The sequence below is a fragment of the Vulpes vulpes genome, chromosome 4 (genome assembly GCF_048418805.1).
Source record: "Vulpes vulpes isolate BD-2025 chromosome 4, VulVul3, whole genome shotgun sequence".
Taxonomy (NCBI): Eukaryota; Metazoa; Chordata; class Mammalia; order Carnivora; family Canidae; genus Vulpes; species Vulpes vulpes.
The window spans coordinates 119819836-119835052 of record NC_132783.1 but is presented as its reverse complement, the minus strand read 5'-3'; the positions used below and the strand labels follow the sequence as shown (position 1 = coordinate 119835052).

Sequence of the window (15217 nt, the reverse complement as noted above, 5' to 3'; positions counted from 1 at the left end):
TAGCTTTTACCAGTGTGGCTCAAAATAGAATCAAAAGAATTTGTAAGCTGGGCAGTCCAGTAAAAGCAGGCTGGCTTTGTGAGCCACTAAGCTCTACATTTTGTGCCGTCTACGTGAAAGCAGTCAAGTGTATCAGGAAACCCTCTGCTGCAGCTAAAGTGAGTGATTAACCATTAAATTTCTCAAACACATTTCATTTGGATGTGTGACTCACTGGCCCTCTTCCACTAGTGAAAACCACATCTGCACTCCCATCAGGTGAACAAAAGCCTGTGTGCTACAGAGTGGACACAAGACTATGTCTCTATGTGACAGGATGCCCATGTATAGAAGTATAGGGTCACTGCACTTTGTAGCAGAAACAGCTGCTATGAGCACACATGTTGAGATAGAGCACTCATTCTGTCAAAGTGAAATAACCAATAAGTTACTACAAGAAAGATCTGTGTTAGAAGAACTGCTTTTCATTCTAAACTCATAGCCACTTGTTTTGATAAAGGTTCTCCATCTAACATATATTTTTAATAATGTCTAGACCTCTAGATTAAATGTTCCAGAACACATGCAAGGTATCAAGATGATTGACTTATCAGAGAAAAATACTTACTTTGTCTCATTTCAATAATCTCATTGGTCCCAAATTTTTAGGACAAATTTAGAAAGAAAGGAAGAAAAGTAGTAAATGTTACCTGGTCCATAATAGTATAGAATCTTATTCATCAATTTTAAATGAGAACTCTGTTTATAGCTTTTTGAATAATATTAGATTCCACATGTAATAACTCTTTGACAAGCAGGCTAGAGGCTCAGATAACTCAGTCATGTCGTAGCATGATTAACAATTTTATTTTTCCATAGAGGTAGACTTCAATAGGTCAACCATTTACTTATGATATTGAAATGATATGCAAACTCTTATTCAAAATTAAGAAATTGAATATTGCATTGTTTCTCTCAGCCTCAATATTCCTCTGAAAAATAATTAACAGTTATTAAATATTTGCTTATTATGACTAGAGGGAGAAGAAGTGGGCCTTTGTTTCTTTCCTCAAATCTCTCAAGAAAAGACTATAATTACTGAGTGTATGGAGGAATAGGTATAAGGTATAAGTGATATTGTTTGTAGGGTATTTTATGGCACAAAGCAATAACAAAATATTCAGTTTTCAGGATATGAAAGGTCCTTTTGTGAAAATTATTTGACATAACACCATCCTAAATTGGATAAATTACTCTCAAAATGTTTAAGAAGTGAGGCAAATGAAACACATGTGACAACGCAAGCCTATTTTTATATAGGAAAGCTTCTATTGAGGAATATTCTTATTACAGACAAAGGCTTTTATCTTAAGTCTAGGATGAGATAGTTGGTCATTTTAAGGTATGTTTTTTATATTTTATAGAGATGGAAGAGTGATAGTCTCCTCAAGTCTTACTTTTCCTTTGGTATTTCAATTTGAGTTACTAAAATTTCCTGTTATTTTTAGTAGAATGCACTATAGGCTGCCAGTAAACAAAACTTTGTATCATTGTCTGAAATTCTAAAACAGAAATGGACACTGCTGGGTCAGGGGACCCAGAGGGCGGAAATGCTGTTTTGTATCACATCAAAAGCGATAAGCTAAATTTTACAAAGGACTACAACATCCCTTGCATTGAGAAAACAAAGAAGGACAAGAATGACTTGTTTAAACATGCAAGTTGATACTGAATGATGTCCCAGCCTTCACAGATCACGGATATAACCCTTGAGAAAGAAACTGAAATCTGTTCATAGATGAAGTAGATCCTGCTTTTGTAAGGGACAATTTGGGCCATAGTGCATTTTTAGTAAATTAACAGATGTTTCTGATAAATCTGTAACTCAGAAGGGTTCATCATGCTCATTGTGTTTGACAAGCACAAAATTAAGCAAGTTAAATCAGTCCCAGGGAAAGAAAAATGCTGTGTAGACAATCCATCAAATGACCAAAATCTAGAGGGGGCATTTGCCTCCCTTTAGGGGGCAAATGCTTATACTACTTGAATGTACTTTTTGCTCAGAAAAGATTTCACTTGGAAGAACCACAGGTTTACGATTTTCTATAAAATTTTGACAGTTTCAATCCCATACTTCATAAAATTGGGTGGCTTAATAATTGATGACTAAATTTGCATCAGATTCATAACATAGACTAATTAGGAGAAAACAATAATTAAATATTAAGATGTGCTATATGATTCATGCTCTGGCTTGCTGTGGGCTCACAAGAATTTACTCCTCTGCTCCCAAGGGGATGCAGAATATCTTGGATTCTGGAGACAAATTTCATGTAAGTTCAAACTCACATTCCACCCTTAATTGGCTGAGTGACTTTGGACAAGTTATTTAATTTCTCCATGTCTTAATTTCCTCATCCGCAAAATGCCGATAATAGAACCTACTCCCATAGAATTTCTTGGATTAAATTAGTTAATACATGCAAAACTGTATAACATTAAGAATGACATCTGGCATATAGCCCTCCAAGCAATTTTTATACCTACTACTGTTAAGGATCCTAGCAGAAGGGCAATTAAGGTCTAGACTGTACAACAAAATTAAACACTACTGAGTCCTAAAATCCAAACTAGCAGAAGGTCCTAGCAGAAGGGCAGTTAAGGTCTAGACTGTACAACAAAATTAAACACTACTGAGTCCTAGAATCCAAACTTTGGGAAAGAGGGGGACATAGAAGGCATTGAGATAGAGGACTTGGTTTAAAGGAGGGGATGGGACATTCTAAGTGACTAGAAATGGCAGGACTGAGCATGGCCTTTAAGGAAGAACCAGCCTTACTGGAGTGGGAGAATAAGGTTGTGAGAACACCTTGACCAGATAAGATATGGCAAGTTGATAAGGCTTAAATTCCATTGCTGAGGATATCAAACTCTAAGAGGAACCTATTCTAGTTTCCTCGGGAATTTTTTTAGAAATACTGTTGGTTTCTAGAAAAATAGGACAGAATGTAGGAGGAGAATCTAGAATCAGATACTCAGTTTAAAGGTATTGAGGCCCACCTAGGAATAGGTAGGTGAGGTTCTGGATGAGGTTCTGGACCAGGGTAATAGGCATGAGTAGAGGAGGAAGGAAATTACTAAGGCAAAATCAGGAAGTGGTTAAGCGATTAGATATGTGGGCAATGGACAGGGGAGGGTAAGACCGCTCCAGAATTTTGAGGATGCTTAGGCTACTATTGTAAATAGAGGAGATAAAGCAGTATTAAGTAGATGGTAGGACATACTCTGTTAAAGAATACAAAGGGAGTTTAGGATCTGGCCTTGTCCTGTGTATCTGAAGGTTTCTAAATGCCACTCGGAGTGAGAGAAGAGGGTCAAGACTTCTGAGTACTGCAAGAGCATCTCCTGTGCACCAGAGTGCTACTCAATGTAGCTGTTGGTCTTTAGAACTACCTGAAGGACTCACAGCTCCTGAGTGCTGACACAAGGCAGGACAAGAGCTACAAATGGTGAATGCTTTGAAGATACTCCCATAGCTTTCAAGTACGCAAGACAGTATTGTTAACTACTACAAGCATTATAAAAGCTCACATTGACTTTGATAGGATCACTGTTCAAGGATCCCCAAGTCTGGAGCAGATGAAGATAAGGGAGGGCTGGGGTTTTCTAAGAGTGTCCTAGTTGAATCATCTGTCTGGTAAAGGATGCCAAAATACAGGGTCCTGATTTTGCAAGGGGTAGGATTGGAGTGTGAGGCAATGAGGCAGAGCAGCATGTTGGATGGCTCTACTGTTAGATCACTGTCAGGGCCTGCCCCAAAGAGTCCATGGACTGTAGGAGAGCCACTATACACACTTTCTGGATCCAGAGTCTTCTCATCCTAATGTCCATTCTCTTTGGATCTGCTAAATTAATCTCCATCTGCACTGCATAGTTTTCTGGGAAAAATTTTTAAAAAGGACTAGTAATCTGAATGGAGGGCATAGAAATGATGGCTGTCTCTGGGTGTGATTTCTAATTAAAATACATCTTTTAAAATAGCTTCCTGCCATCTTCCAAATGTCTGCAATGAATACATATTACTTCTGTAATTTCTCCAGGGAGATCTAATTTCAGCCAGGGCTACAGTTCAGGCCAGAATCAGCTGCTTTAGCATCACACTGGTGGCTTATTTCTCTTTAAAAATAAATAAATAAAGCAAAAAGTACTCCATATTCATGGCTCCTACACCCTCTAAGTTCTGATTTCTCCCCGGGATCCTTGGTTGGTATATTATTTTTAGTTTATTCCACCATTGAACAGATGCTTCCATATTAAGTCCTTGTGCCTGTCATCCTGTATGTTTTAGCACCAAAGGTGACTTTTTAAAAGCAAACCAAACTAAGCCTAAATAATACAACCCAGGAAACAGGGATGAGTGACTCTTTCATTCTGTTCACTGTGATTAAATATCTTGACCACAATCTCCCCAGCATTTTTAGCACAAAGAATGAAAATACTTGAGACATAATGAGGAGCTAGAAGAAAATCCCATACATTGAAGTTACCTCAACAATTTTACAGAAGAGATTAGCCTAAGGGTATATTACATCTGTCTTTAAAGTTTATGGAAAAATTCTTGTTGCCTATGTGTTATGGTAAAACAAAATGCAGGCATGGAAAAACAACTGGCTTTAAAAATAACAACATACTTAAGAGTCCAGCTTGCAGTCATTAGAGGTAGTACAGCTGGGGTCAGTTTATAGACTTCTGTTTTTAATTTGCATAAATAGTCTAGTGCTTGGCTGGAGCAGGCATGCAGCTGCCTCACCAGGCTGACTGACTTTTTTAGCACCCAGAAGGTGCTGAGACATGGGTCATGGCAGTACAAAGAATCAGCATGAGGCTGCAAAGTGAGAGTCCTTCTCCATTCCCACAAGGAAAACCTAGAACTTCTGACAGTGTTTTCTCAACTTTGAGCCAGCATTCTTTCGAGTTCTGCTAATGAAAAAGAAACTCCCAGTTGCACCTCAAGAGCATCATGTAATGATACTTCCATTGCCCAGACTGACAGATGAATGTCTACATTGCTAAGCCCTGACATGGAAAAAAACCAAAGCAGGCCCTTATCATAACTCGTATAGAGTGGTGGCAGTGCTTGCTAAATATTGAATGTTTGTGTCCCTCCCAAATTTATATTTCAAAATCCTAGCCCCAATGTGATGGTGTTAGAAGGTGAGGCCTTTGAGAGGTGATTAGGTCATGAGGATGGAACCCTCATGAATGGGATTAGTGCCCTTATAAAAGAGGTCCCTTGCCCCTTCTGCCATATGAAGACCCAGCCTCAAGAACTGAGAAATAAATGTTTTTTGTTTAGCACTCCCACCCCCACTCTTGGAGTCAATAAATAAATAAAATTCTCAATAGAGAATTTCAGGAAAAAATAGAACAGATCAGAGCAGTTGGGGATGGCATCACAGAAGTGGAACTTAATTCATCAAACATTCATTTAGCAGATTCCATAAATTATATCTTCCAAGGATTCAAATGTATAAAGGACTTAACTCAGGTCCTGATTCTGACATCCTGATGCTTGGTTTTGGCTGGTGCCTAACTGAACATGGCAGGAATGTAGAGAGTGATGAGTGTCATAATAACAGACAACGATAAATGAGATCCTTTCAGTCACAGAACTTTAGATCTGGAAGGATCCTTAGAAACATCCTAACCCAGTCTCCTTCTTTTTTTGATAAGAAAACTGTCATTTGTCCATCTTATGCTGTTAAGTTTGAAACTGAGCTGGGATTCAGATCCTAATATAGACCCTGAAGGATAGGCAAATTGCAGTAGAGGGAACAGTAAGGACCCAGGTAGGGTGGATGTTCAGTCAGTAGACACTAGTCAGTTATATTAGCACCTTGCCTCATCCTTTTGTCTGTTCTGATTGATGGTTGCCCCTGCTGATTCATTAACTATTCTGCATGTCACGCCTGGGCAAAGGTGCATCTCATTTCCCACTCAGCTGAATGAGTGTTAACAGAAGGGGAGAGAGTTTTTAATAATGAAGTACTAGGACGCAATTAATCTCTTAGCACTGCAATAATGCTTGATATAGCACAGCTCTCTCTAAAGGTATCACAAATGGAGAATGAATGTACAAAAGAGTTCTATATGTTAAGAATGGGGAAAGGGCATGGCTAAAGAACAAGCTGAGTCCAACACCATAATTCCATTTATAAATTTCAAGAATTATGTTAGGTGAAGTACTCACAGGTGGTAAAATTAAAAAGGACAAAACAGGTTTGCTTTTGGTGTTTTTTTGTTTGTTTGTTTTTTGTTTTTATGGTAATAAGTTTTTACTCTAGGGAGAGGAAATTGGGAAGATATAGAGACTCACAGGGGGCTTCTGGGGCATGGCAATTTTCTATTTCTTCAATACTGGTGTTCATTTTATAATTAGTCATTACACTACACATCTGTTTTATGCACTTTTCCATATGGTATATTTAACAACAAAAAATAAGAACTAAAGCAGACTGAAGTTTAGTTTCTTTTTTTGGAGGCTGGGAAAGTAATACGGATCATCAGGTTCAATGAGCAGTTGCTTAAAGACAGAACAAAGGAGCCTGGAAACAAAGATGCTAAAATGGCACAATTAGAACATGGAGCTTAGCCATCAACATCCCTGTGTGGAGAATTGCCCTTTGCGTCCCCTCACTCCCACACAGAGGGTTGGTTATCACAGGCATTCTTGCTTGACAACATTGCATTTCTAATGCTCCTGGGAGATACAGCCAACCAGATTTCTAGGAAAAACATACAATAGGATTTTGATAGTAAATGGGCTGAGAAAGTTTAAAAAAAACAAGAATGAATCATTGATTTTGGGGGGAAGGTATTGTCTCATTTTTCCGGTGTACTATTCAGTGGCATTACGTACATTCACAATGTTGGGCAACCATCACCACTATCCATTTGCAGAAGAATCATCGATTTTTAAACAGTAAAATATGGGCACAGGATCTCAAGTCTGATACCCTTGATGGACAAATGGAGGAAGCAGAGAAGTTTTGTCTGTGTGCATGGGGAGTGAGATAGCAGTGAGTGGATGGCGTGTTTTCCTAAGAGGAGAGCTACAGCAAGTGTCCCCTGCTGCACAGTGGTTTGCACACTGACTAGCCCGGCAAGGATACCACGCGATCAGCATGTGCAGCCCTTCTGCAGCAGTACTAGTGGCACCGTGCACTTGTCATGCTGGTTCTAAAGACAGGCTGCCCGCAGCAGGACCATGTGAAGGAACTGCTGTGCCTCGTGATGATTCTAGCCTTCCCCAGAGCTGCAATTCTTTGGGTTTTGGTTTGATTCTCCAAAACTACTCTCTTGCTGCATGATCTGCAAAATTAGTATGATTTTGGCACTGTATTCAGACCCTCTCACTGTCTAATAGCAGAATCAAGAATGGTTCAGAAGCCTGAGCAGGATGATGCTCTGAGGGAACTGGGCACTGCAAAATCCTACAGCTGCTGTACTTGTTTTAAAATTAAAGTGACTAAATTCTTAAACTATTTTTCTTTTGCTTTATTTTGAATAACCAGACCCTCCCAGGAGTAATAAAAGCACAGCTAGAAATCTCTAATCTGGTGGACTTCCCTTCCCTCTAATTTTACCACATGTGGACCCTAAAATTATCATAAGGAAAAGGACAGAACACAGTAACTCACAATATAACGTGATCTAACCCAGATGTTGACAACAGGCTGACTTCTAAGCACAGGCTGTGAACTTGTTTCAGAAGTGGGGAAATGTTGGGATCCTAGAACAGCAGTCATGGCCCTCAGCAAGAAGTCCCTGTAGAGCTTGTAAGCAAGGCCATTGCCGATACACGAAGTATTTATATTTATGCTCTTTGTTCATGCTCTGCGTCTTCCCTCCTCTTCCTTTCCTTCCGTAGCTCATGTTCCCACATTTGTATTATTTCCTCCTCTCTAAGTTCCCAGAAGTATCTCGCTTTGCCCTTGGATTTTCAGGACCTCCCATTAGAACATCCTGGCAAGGGCTGGGTTCCTAAAAAAGCCTATGACTCATAGGACTATTTTCCTGAATTTCTTTCCATTATCAAAATCTCTTACTATCTCTCTCAATCTCAAAGTGTCCCATACTGACTTCCCAAGGTAATTTTATCATCTAATCAGGGTTTATGAAAGAAGGACCAAATTATGACTTTAGAGGGCTCCCAGGTACTTTTACTTTTGTAGCCCCTTCCTCCACAAAGAAATATAAAAAATTACATTGTACAACTGCGTTGGAAGAAAAATAAATATAATCCAGACTGGGCTCATTATTATTTTTCCCCTATAATTTTAAGAAAAGCAAAAATGAAACACTGTAGGCCCTAGGCATTGCACCTGTTGTGCCTTGTGCATAACTGGCCCTGCCTGGTAGTACAGCCCAAAGATTCGCTGGGTTACATTAGTATATCAGACTGTGTTATCACTAGGATGCTTTTGGTTGTAAATAATGGGATAAAACTCAAACAGGCTTAAACAATAAAGGGAACTTACAGGGTCACAGAGCTGGTTAAGTTCAGAGATTGACATGGCTTGGAGTCAGGTATCTGCCCTCTTGAAACTTCCATTCTTCGGGTAAAGACTGAAGAGACAGACCATGTTATAGACCTTGCTTTTTACCTGCCCATCGGCCACTGCCCTCCTTGCCTACCTTCCTATCAGAGCTCACCTTCATTATGAAGGAAACTGAAAAAGCCAACTAAGCTTTTTCAGTTTCCCTGGAGGCTATGGTTTAGATATATAACCAAATTCTGGCCATTGCAACTTCAGTGAAAGTATGTGTCCAGGTTCCCTCCCCCTTAGATGTGCAAGAAGTTCCAACTCTTCTGTCCTACTTTGGGATATGCATAAGCTTCTGCAGTTGTCTTGATTTCACGAAAGACCACATGGACCACACATTGAAGGTGGCAGAAGACCGGATTTCATGGGTTTTTGATGACATTGTTGCACTACCTAACCAGCCCTGAAACTGTCTCTGAACACTTTCATTAAGTGACATAACAAACTTTTAGCTGGGTATTCTATTACTTGCAGCTTCCTATAGATAATGAGAAGAAAATAAATGAATCCCAAATTTTCAGATATTGATAAATGCTGTTAGGACAATAAATATGATGGAGGGACTACTTCAAATTGGATAATTATAGAAGGACTCTCTAAAGTGACATTTGAGCTTGATGGAGCCGGCTATACAGAAGGATCTGGGAGGCAGGGTGCTTTAGATAGAGCAAACAGTAACTCTAAAAGTCCCAAGTGTCAATTATTAGAATGAATTTGAAGAATAGAAAGAAGTGCTTTGACTGTAGTACAGTGAGTAAGGGGAAGGAGTGGAATGTGAAAGCAGACAAGATACAAGTCATTTTGTATTTTATTTTATTTTATTTTATTTTATTTTATTTTATTTTTCCAAGTGAACCAAAGACTTTATTTTTTAAAAGCAGGTAACACTAAAGGACTATGTCGTATCCATATTCATTGCAAAAATAATTACTGGGACTTTCAAAATATCAAAAGAATAAGCTGGATCACTGATTACAACTATAATATTTGGCCAATATACACATTTTGTGTGTGTGTGTGTGTGTGTGTGTGTGTGTTCCAGGTCTAGACTTCCTTTCTATGTATTATTATTCATATGCATTCCCTGTGTCTATTTATCATCAAAATGGGGACACTGGAAACTCGAGCCCAGTTTTATCTTGATTTCAAAGCTGATGCAGCAGCTAACCGAAAACTCTGGTTTGCTGATTGAGTCCTAGAAATCATATCTTCTGATGTCATACAATGAATTGTATCTCTGAAAAATAAAATCAGAATTCAAACTCCTTTGAAACAGGTAAGTCCCCAAGCTCTCCAGCACCATGGTACCTGGATTGCTCACACTGTGCTTTCCTCTGTTTCTCTAAACACACCACTGGGAACCCCAAAGGGGTCCCACTTGGAAGAGTTACATTATAAAGGTTTTTGTAGAACCGCACTAAACCCATGTAGAGGCCATGGATAAAAACCATCCATTGTTTTTTCTGTTAAGAACCAAAAAAAAAAAAAAAAAAAGAGTGCCTTCCTTGGGAAGTAGGAAAGTAGTAACAATCCTACAGTTAAGAAAAATGGTTCTATAAATCCCTCCTTCCAAAATTATGTTCAGAGATTTTTAAGACCCAAAGAAAGGAGGTCATAAAAACAGTGAATATAAATGACTCCCCTACTAGAGAAAAAGCCCTTCATGCAAAGTGGCTGAGGGTCTGCTGCGGAGAACTGAGGAAAGACAGATCCACGGTCAAGACCCGGCTCTACCTGTTTCTAGCACGAATTTACGATCTCAAGGGTGTAAATGTGGTGGGTGTGAATTGTTCCTCCTTGTGCTGAAAAAAGGAATGAAGAAATCAAAGTGAATTTGTGTGCTAATGAAAAGGCTCTGAGAGGCAAGCCCTTCGTTTCTAAGGCAAGAGTTTTGTCATCGGAAGTCGGAACAGATGCACATGGTGGCAGGCACTGAAGGTGGAGCCAGCTGTCTGCAGGCCAGGACAGTCTCAAAACTAAGGCAAGCACAGCTTCTCGGTTTGAGACCACCCCCAGGAAAGCCCACGGAGGCCAGTAAATGAAGCTGGTCCATGGCAAACCACCGGAAGATACGGACAGGGGTGACAGTCACAGTTAAGGTGGGGTGCCTTGGGGTCATGGCAGGTGGGAACCAGCACTCAAGGTGAATGTCTTTGCATGTCCTGTGCACGACTCCAAGCAGCAATCTCTGGGGTTTTTGGAGGTGTGTTACTTTTTGCAATATATTTTCCCCCCAAAAGAAGACACGAGGGTGGAGCCCCTGGAGAGATAAGGCCACCAAAGTGGAACCCCACCAGGGCGGGTTGGGTGAGGATCACAGAGCACTCTGGGCAGCACACGGCTCCCTCCAGGTCTGGCCAAGTCCTACAAAAACTTGTAGGTGCCCCGGAGAGCTTTGCAGTTGGGACAGTAGTGGTCCACGTACTGCAGAGCATCCACACAGAAGGGGATGAAGCAGCAGCCCACGATGCACCCCAGCAGGCACAGGCTCCCGCAAGAGAGCCAGGTGAGGGCGCCGGCATCATAGGACAGCTGGGTCTCTATCAACTTGTTGCAGGAAGGACAGCACATCTGGATCGGACGGTCGAAAATGAAGATGGGCTGCTGGACATAGACAGTCTGCATGGCAATAGCATTGGCACTGGGGACGGGCACTGGCTGGGTGTAGTAGGCTGGCGGATTCATGCCCTTGCCATCCAGGCCCGTCACCAGCCCCGGGGTCGACCCTGGCGCAGGGGCAGGAGGCATAGGGAAATAACTATTGACCGCCACCATCTCTTCATAGGATGGGGTGCAGTTGGCACCGAGGAAGCTCCAACGGCCGCCTGGTAGGATCCTGGAACATTTTACTGCCGCCAGCGCCGCCAGTCGAGCCGGGCTCATTTTGCTTTTTAAGGAATGCCTTGGCACAATGGTATAAATTTGGTTCTGGGAAATTGGGAGAAGGGGATATTTTAAGGATACCAAATGGCAAAATCTCATTTTGTAAGCAGCTGCTTAGTGTGCATATTAAATATGGTGGCGATATCTGCCCACCTCCTTCATAAGTATCATCCTCCAGTTCCTAAGCTCCTCCTTTTCAGAGAACTGTACTCCTCTCCCATATGGCGACCACAGAAGCAGCTGTATTTTATGGGGATTCGTCTCCCTGACTATATAGTTTTTGAACCAGGGATGTGTATCTATTCTAAAAAGGCTTTTTCCCTGGGGACTTTGAAATTGGGGCCAGGAGATCAAGTTAATGCCTTGCACGTGGTTAAAGATATAAGATTTAAAGATTGAATGATGTAGTCGTATCTTGATCATATGGGGGAAAAAAAAAAGTTGTCCGTCCTGAGAGGAAGACTAAAGGAAAGACAATCCTAATGGAATCCAAGTCCCTGGTTCTTGTAGGTTCCTAAAGCCTAGCCCCATCTATCCTCTTTTCAGTTTGGTGATTGCACTTCTGTATCATTGTTTCTTTCAGGTACCCTTTTAGGGGAAAGGGAAGATATCAATATTGAAAACAAGGATGAGATGTTAAAATAACAAATCTTAAAATACAGAATTAGCTGAGTAAAGCCAAGGTGGGGACTGGTAATGATTCAGAGATCCCGAGCAGAATGCCAATGTTTCTGGTATGTAGTAGCAAAGCAGTTGATTATCTATTGTCTCTTGAGGATGATGAGCCTAGAAAGATTTCAGTAGTGGGGTGCCTGGCTGGCTCAGTGAGTGGAGCATGCAGCTCTTGATCTTGGGGTTGTGAGTTTGAGCCCCATTTTGGGTGTAGAGATTACTTAAAAATATAATCTTAAAAAAGAATTTCAGTACAACTCAGTATATCCACCATTTACTTTATTTTTAAAAAGATTTTACTTATTTATTTGTTGGAGAGAGGGAGCACACAAGCAGGGGGAGCAGCAGGCAGAGGGAGAAGTAGGCTCCTTGCTGAGCAAGAAGCCTGGTGCGGGACTCAATCCCAGGACCCGAGGATCATGATCTGAGCTGAAGGCAGATGCTTAACCGACTGAGCCACCCAGATGTTTCAATACTTTTTTCTTGTTATGATTCATAAAGTAACCCAGAACCTGAGAACAGTATGGCATACTGCATATTGCACTACAGTGGGAACAGCTATGCAGGTGAAACTAGGAATCATGTGAAAATTTAACAATTTGGCCAACCATCATAGCAGATGCCCAATTAGAACAGAAGAGCCTGGGTCTTCTACCTCGGAGAGATGATTGGTTTTGCCCCCGCAAAAGAGCATAAATTCACTTATTAATAAACTAAACATATGGTGTCTATATCTATGAAGAATTAAAATTAAATTAAATATGCCAAGATGGAAAAAATATTTACCAGTGATATTTTTAACTACAGTCCAGGCAGTTACATTGACACTATTTGTACTGATAAGATCTTACTTACAAAGTATTAGCAAAGGCATATTAGCAATAATCATTAAAAAACAATATTTCCAAGCATAAAAACCATAATAATAACTAAGAATAAATTTAAGATATATGAAGCATAACTTAAAACTATGCAAATTTACTGAGCATCATAAAAATACTTGAATAAATGGAGAAATAGCATGTGCTTTTAGATTCTTCAATATTAAAAGATGCTAATTCTTTCCAACTAGTTTTATAAACACTGAAATTTCAAACAAAACACCAAAGATTTTTTTTGATAAAATTTTTGTTGAAAAATTACCTACATACATACATACAAAAAGTACATGGAACTATACATCTCAACAAATTTGTAATTATTTTTAAATGGGTTTAAGTTCAAAGTTTATCTGAAGTAAAAATGGAGCAAAATATCCTATAAAATTTCAATTTAAAAAATAAAAATAAAATCTGAAAAAATCTAGAATAATATATAGCTTAAAATTTAGGATTTGTAAGCATGCCATTAAAAATTGAAATCACAGGGGATCCCTGGGTGACTCAGCAGTTTGGTGCCTGCCTTCAGCCAGGGTGTGATCCTGGAGTTCCGGGATCGAGTCCCTCATTGGGCTCCCTGCATGGAGCCTGCTTCTCTCTCTGCCTGTGTCTCTACCTCTCTCTCTTTCTCTGTGTCTCTCATGAATAAATAAATAAAATCTTAAAAAAAATTGAGAATAAAAAAGATTAATAGATTTGTCTACATATGTTTAATACTTCTCTGTGGTGAGTACCATAAAGTTAAAAGGCAAATGACAAATTAGGAAACAGTGTTTGCTATTTTCATTATGTCCCAGGCAGTGTCTTTGATAAGAACGAGGTGTGCTGTATTCTAATGAGTGCATGTGCAGATCCTGAAGTCAGATTGCTTGGATTTGAATATGAAACGGCCCACTTACCAGCTGTCTTAGGTTGGGTTCCCCAGAAGCCGTGGCTGAGAGGAAGATTTTTTTATACAAGTGACTTATTGATGATATTCTCTTCAGTGAAATCTGGAGGAATCCGGGAAGCAAGCTAAGTCAGGGGGATAATCTAAGCAAAAACAAGAGTTCAAATGAAGCTTCACTTAGCCTGACCTCACTGGAAGATCTGGAGCCAACATGGTACCATGAAGTCCTTGAAGCAAGCAGGCTGGGCCTTTGTATCTCCTAAAGCCTAGCCCCATCTATCCCTTTTTCAGTTTGGTGATTGCACTTCTGTATCATAGTTTATTTTAGGTACCCTTTTAAGGGAAAGGGAAGATATCAATAATTGGAAATTGCATCAGTCAGTCATTGTGTGCAGGCCATCCAAGCATTTGGGTCAGGCTGAGGACAGTTTTCCAGAGAAGGGTGCAACTCTGAATTGTTAGCCACCAACCATCATGGCAGCTAGATGATGGATGGATGCACTAGGTGGACAACAGTATTGGGGGATAGCACTAGCACCATCTTCTAAAACAACTAAGTCATCCTGATTAAGCTACTTAACTCTTTGAAGCTTCCATTTCCTCATTTATAATGGAAACATATCGATGCCATTGGGTGGTAGGAGATATGGTAAGGAATAGTATATGTCAGGAAATAGTCTAACAAAAACACTCAAATATTAGCATTTAGAGAGTTTTACAAGTCCAAACATTCACCAATAGCAAGATGGGAAAATTACAAAGACTGGTAATGCATGTGTAAAGAAATAGAATTATCCAAAATATGGGAATATTTTCTATTTAACTATAATTATAGAAATGCAAACTTAAAGTGAATTACTGTTTATTTCTTATCAAAGATAATACTCAGGGTTGGCAAGGTATCTATGTGCGTATAGAGCAATCTCTTAAATTCCTATTAAGAGTATAGAATGATCGATTGTTTTCTGGAGGGCATATTGGAAATCTATTTGAAGCTTTTAAATCATGTATACCTTCTAAAATGTGCATTCCCATTTCCAAGAATTTATTTGCAGAAAATCTGGCATGGAAATTGGCAAATACTTAAAAATACAAAGAAGTTCATACGTAGTGTTATTTGAGTATTGGAAAATTGGCATAAGCTGATAAATCAGAAAGGAATAATAATGACAAAGCAGTTACTATAAAGAATAATGGTATAAAAATATATTTTTAAGAACAATTGGAGGTAATATACACCAGTGGTGATTATCTTTGTGAGACAAGTTATTTTTACCTTATTTGTGCTTATTTGTAGCTTTCTGATCTTT

General features: G+C 39.6%; 1 pseudogene; it reads right to left on the bottom strand.

The window, feature by feature from the left end:
- Nucleotides 1-10949: 10949 nt before the first annotated feature.
- Nucleotides 10950-11428, bottom strand: LOC112933798 (lipopolysaccharide-induced tumor necrosis factor-alpha factor homolog pseudogene; annotated as a pseudogene).
- Between the last annotated feature and the right edge of the window lie 3789 nt (nt 11429-15217).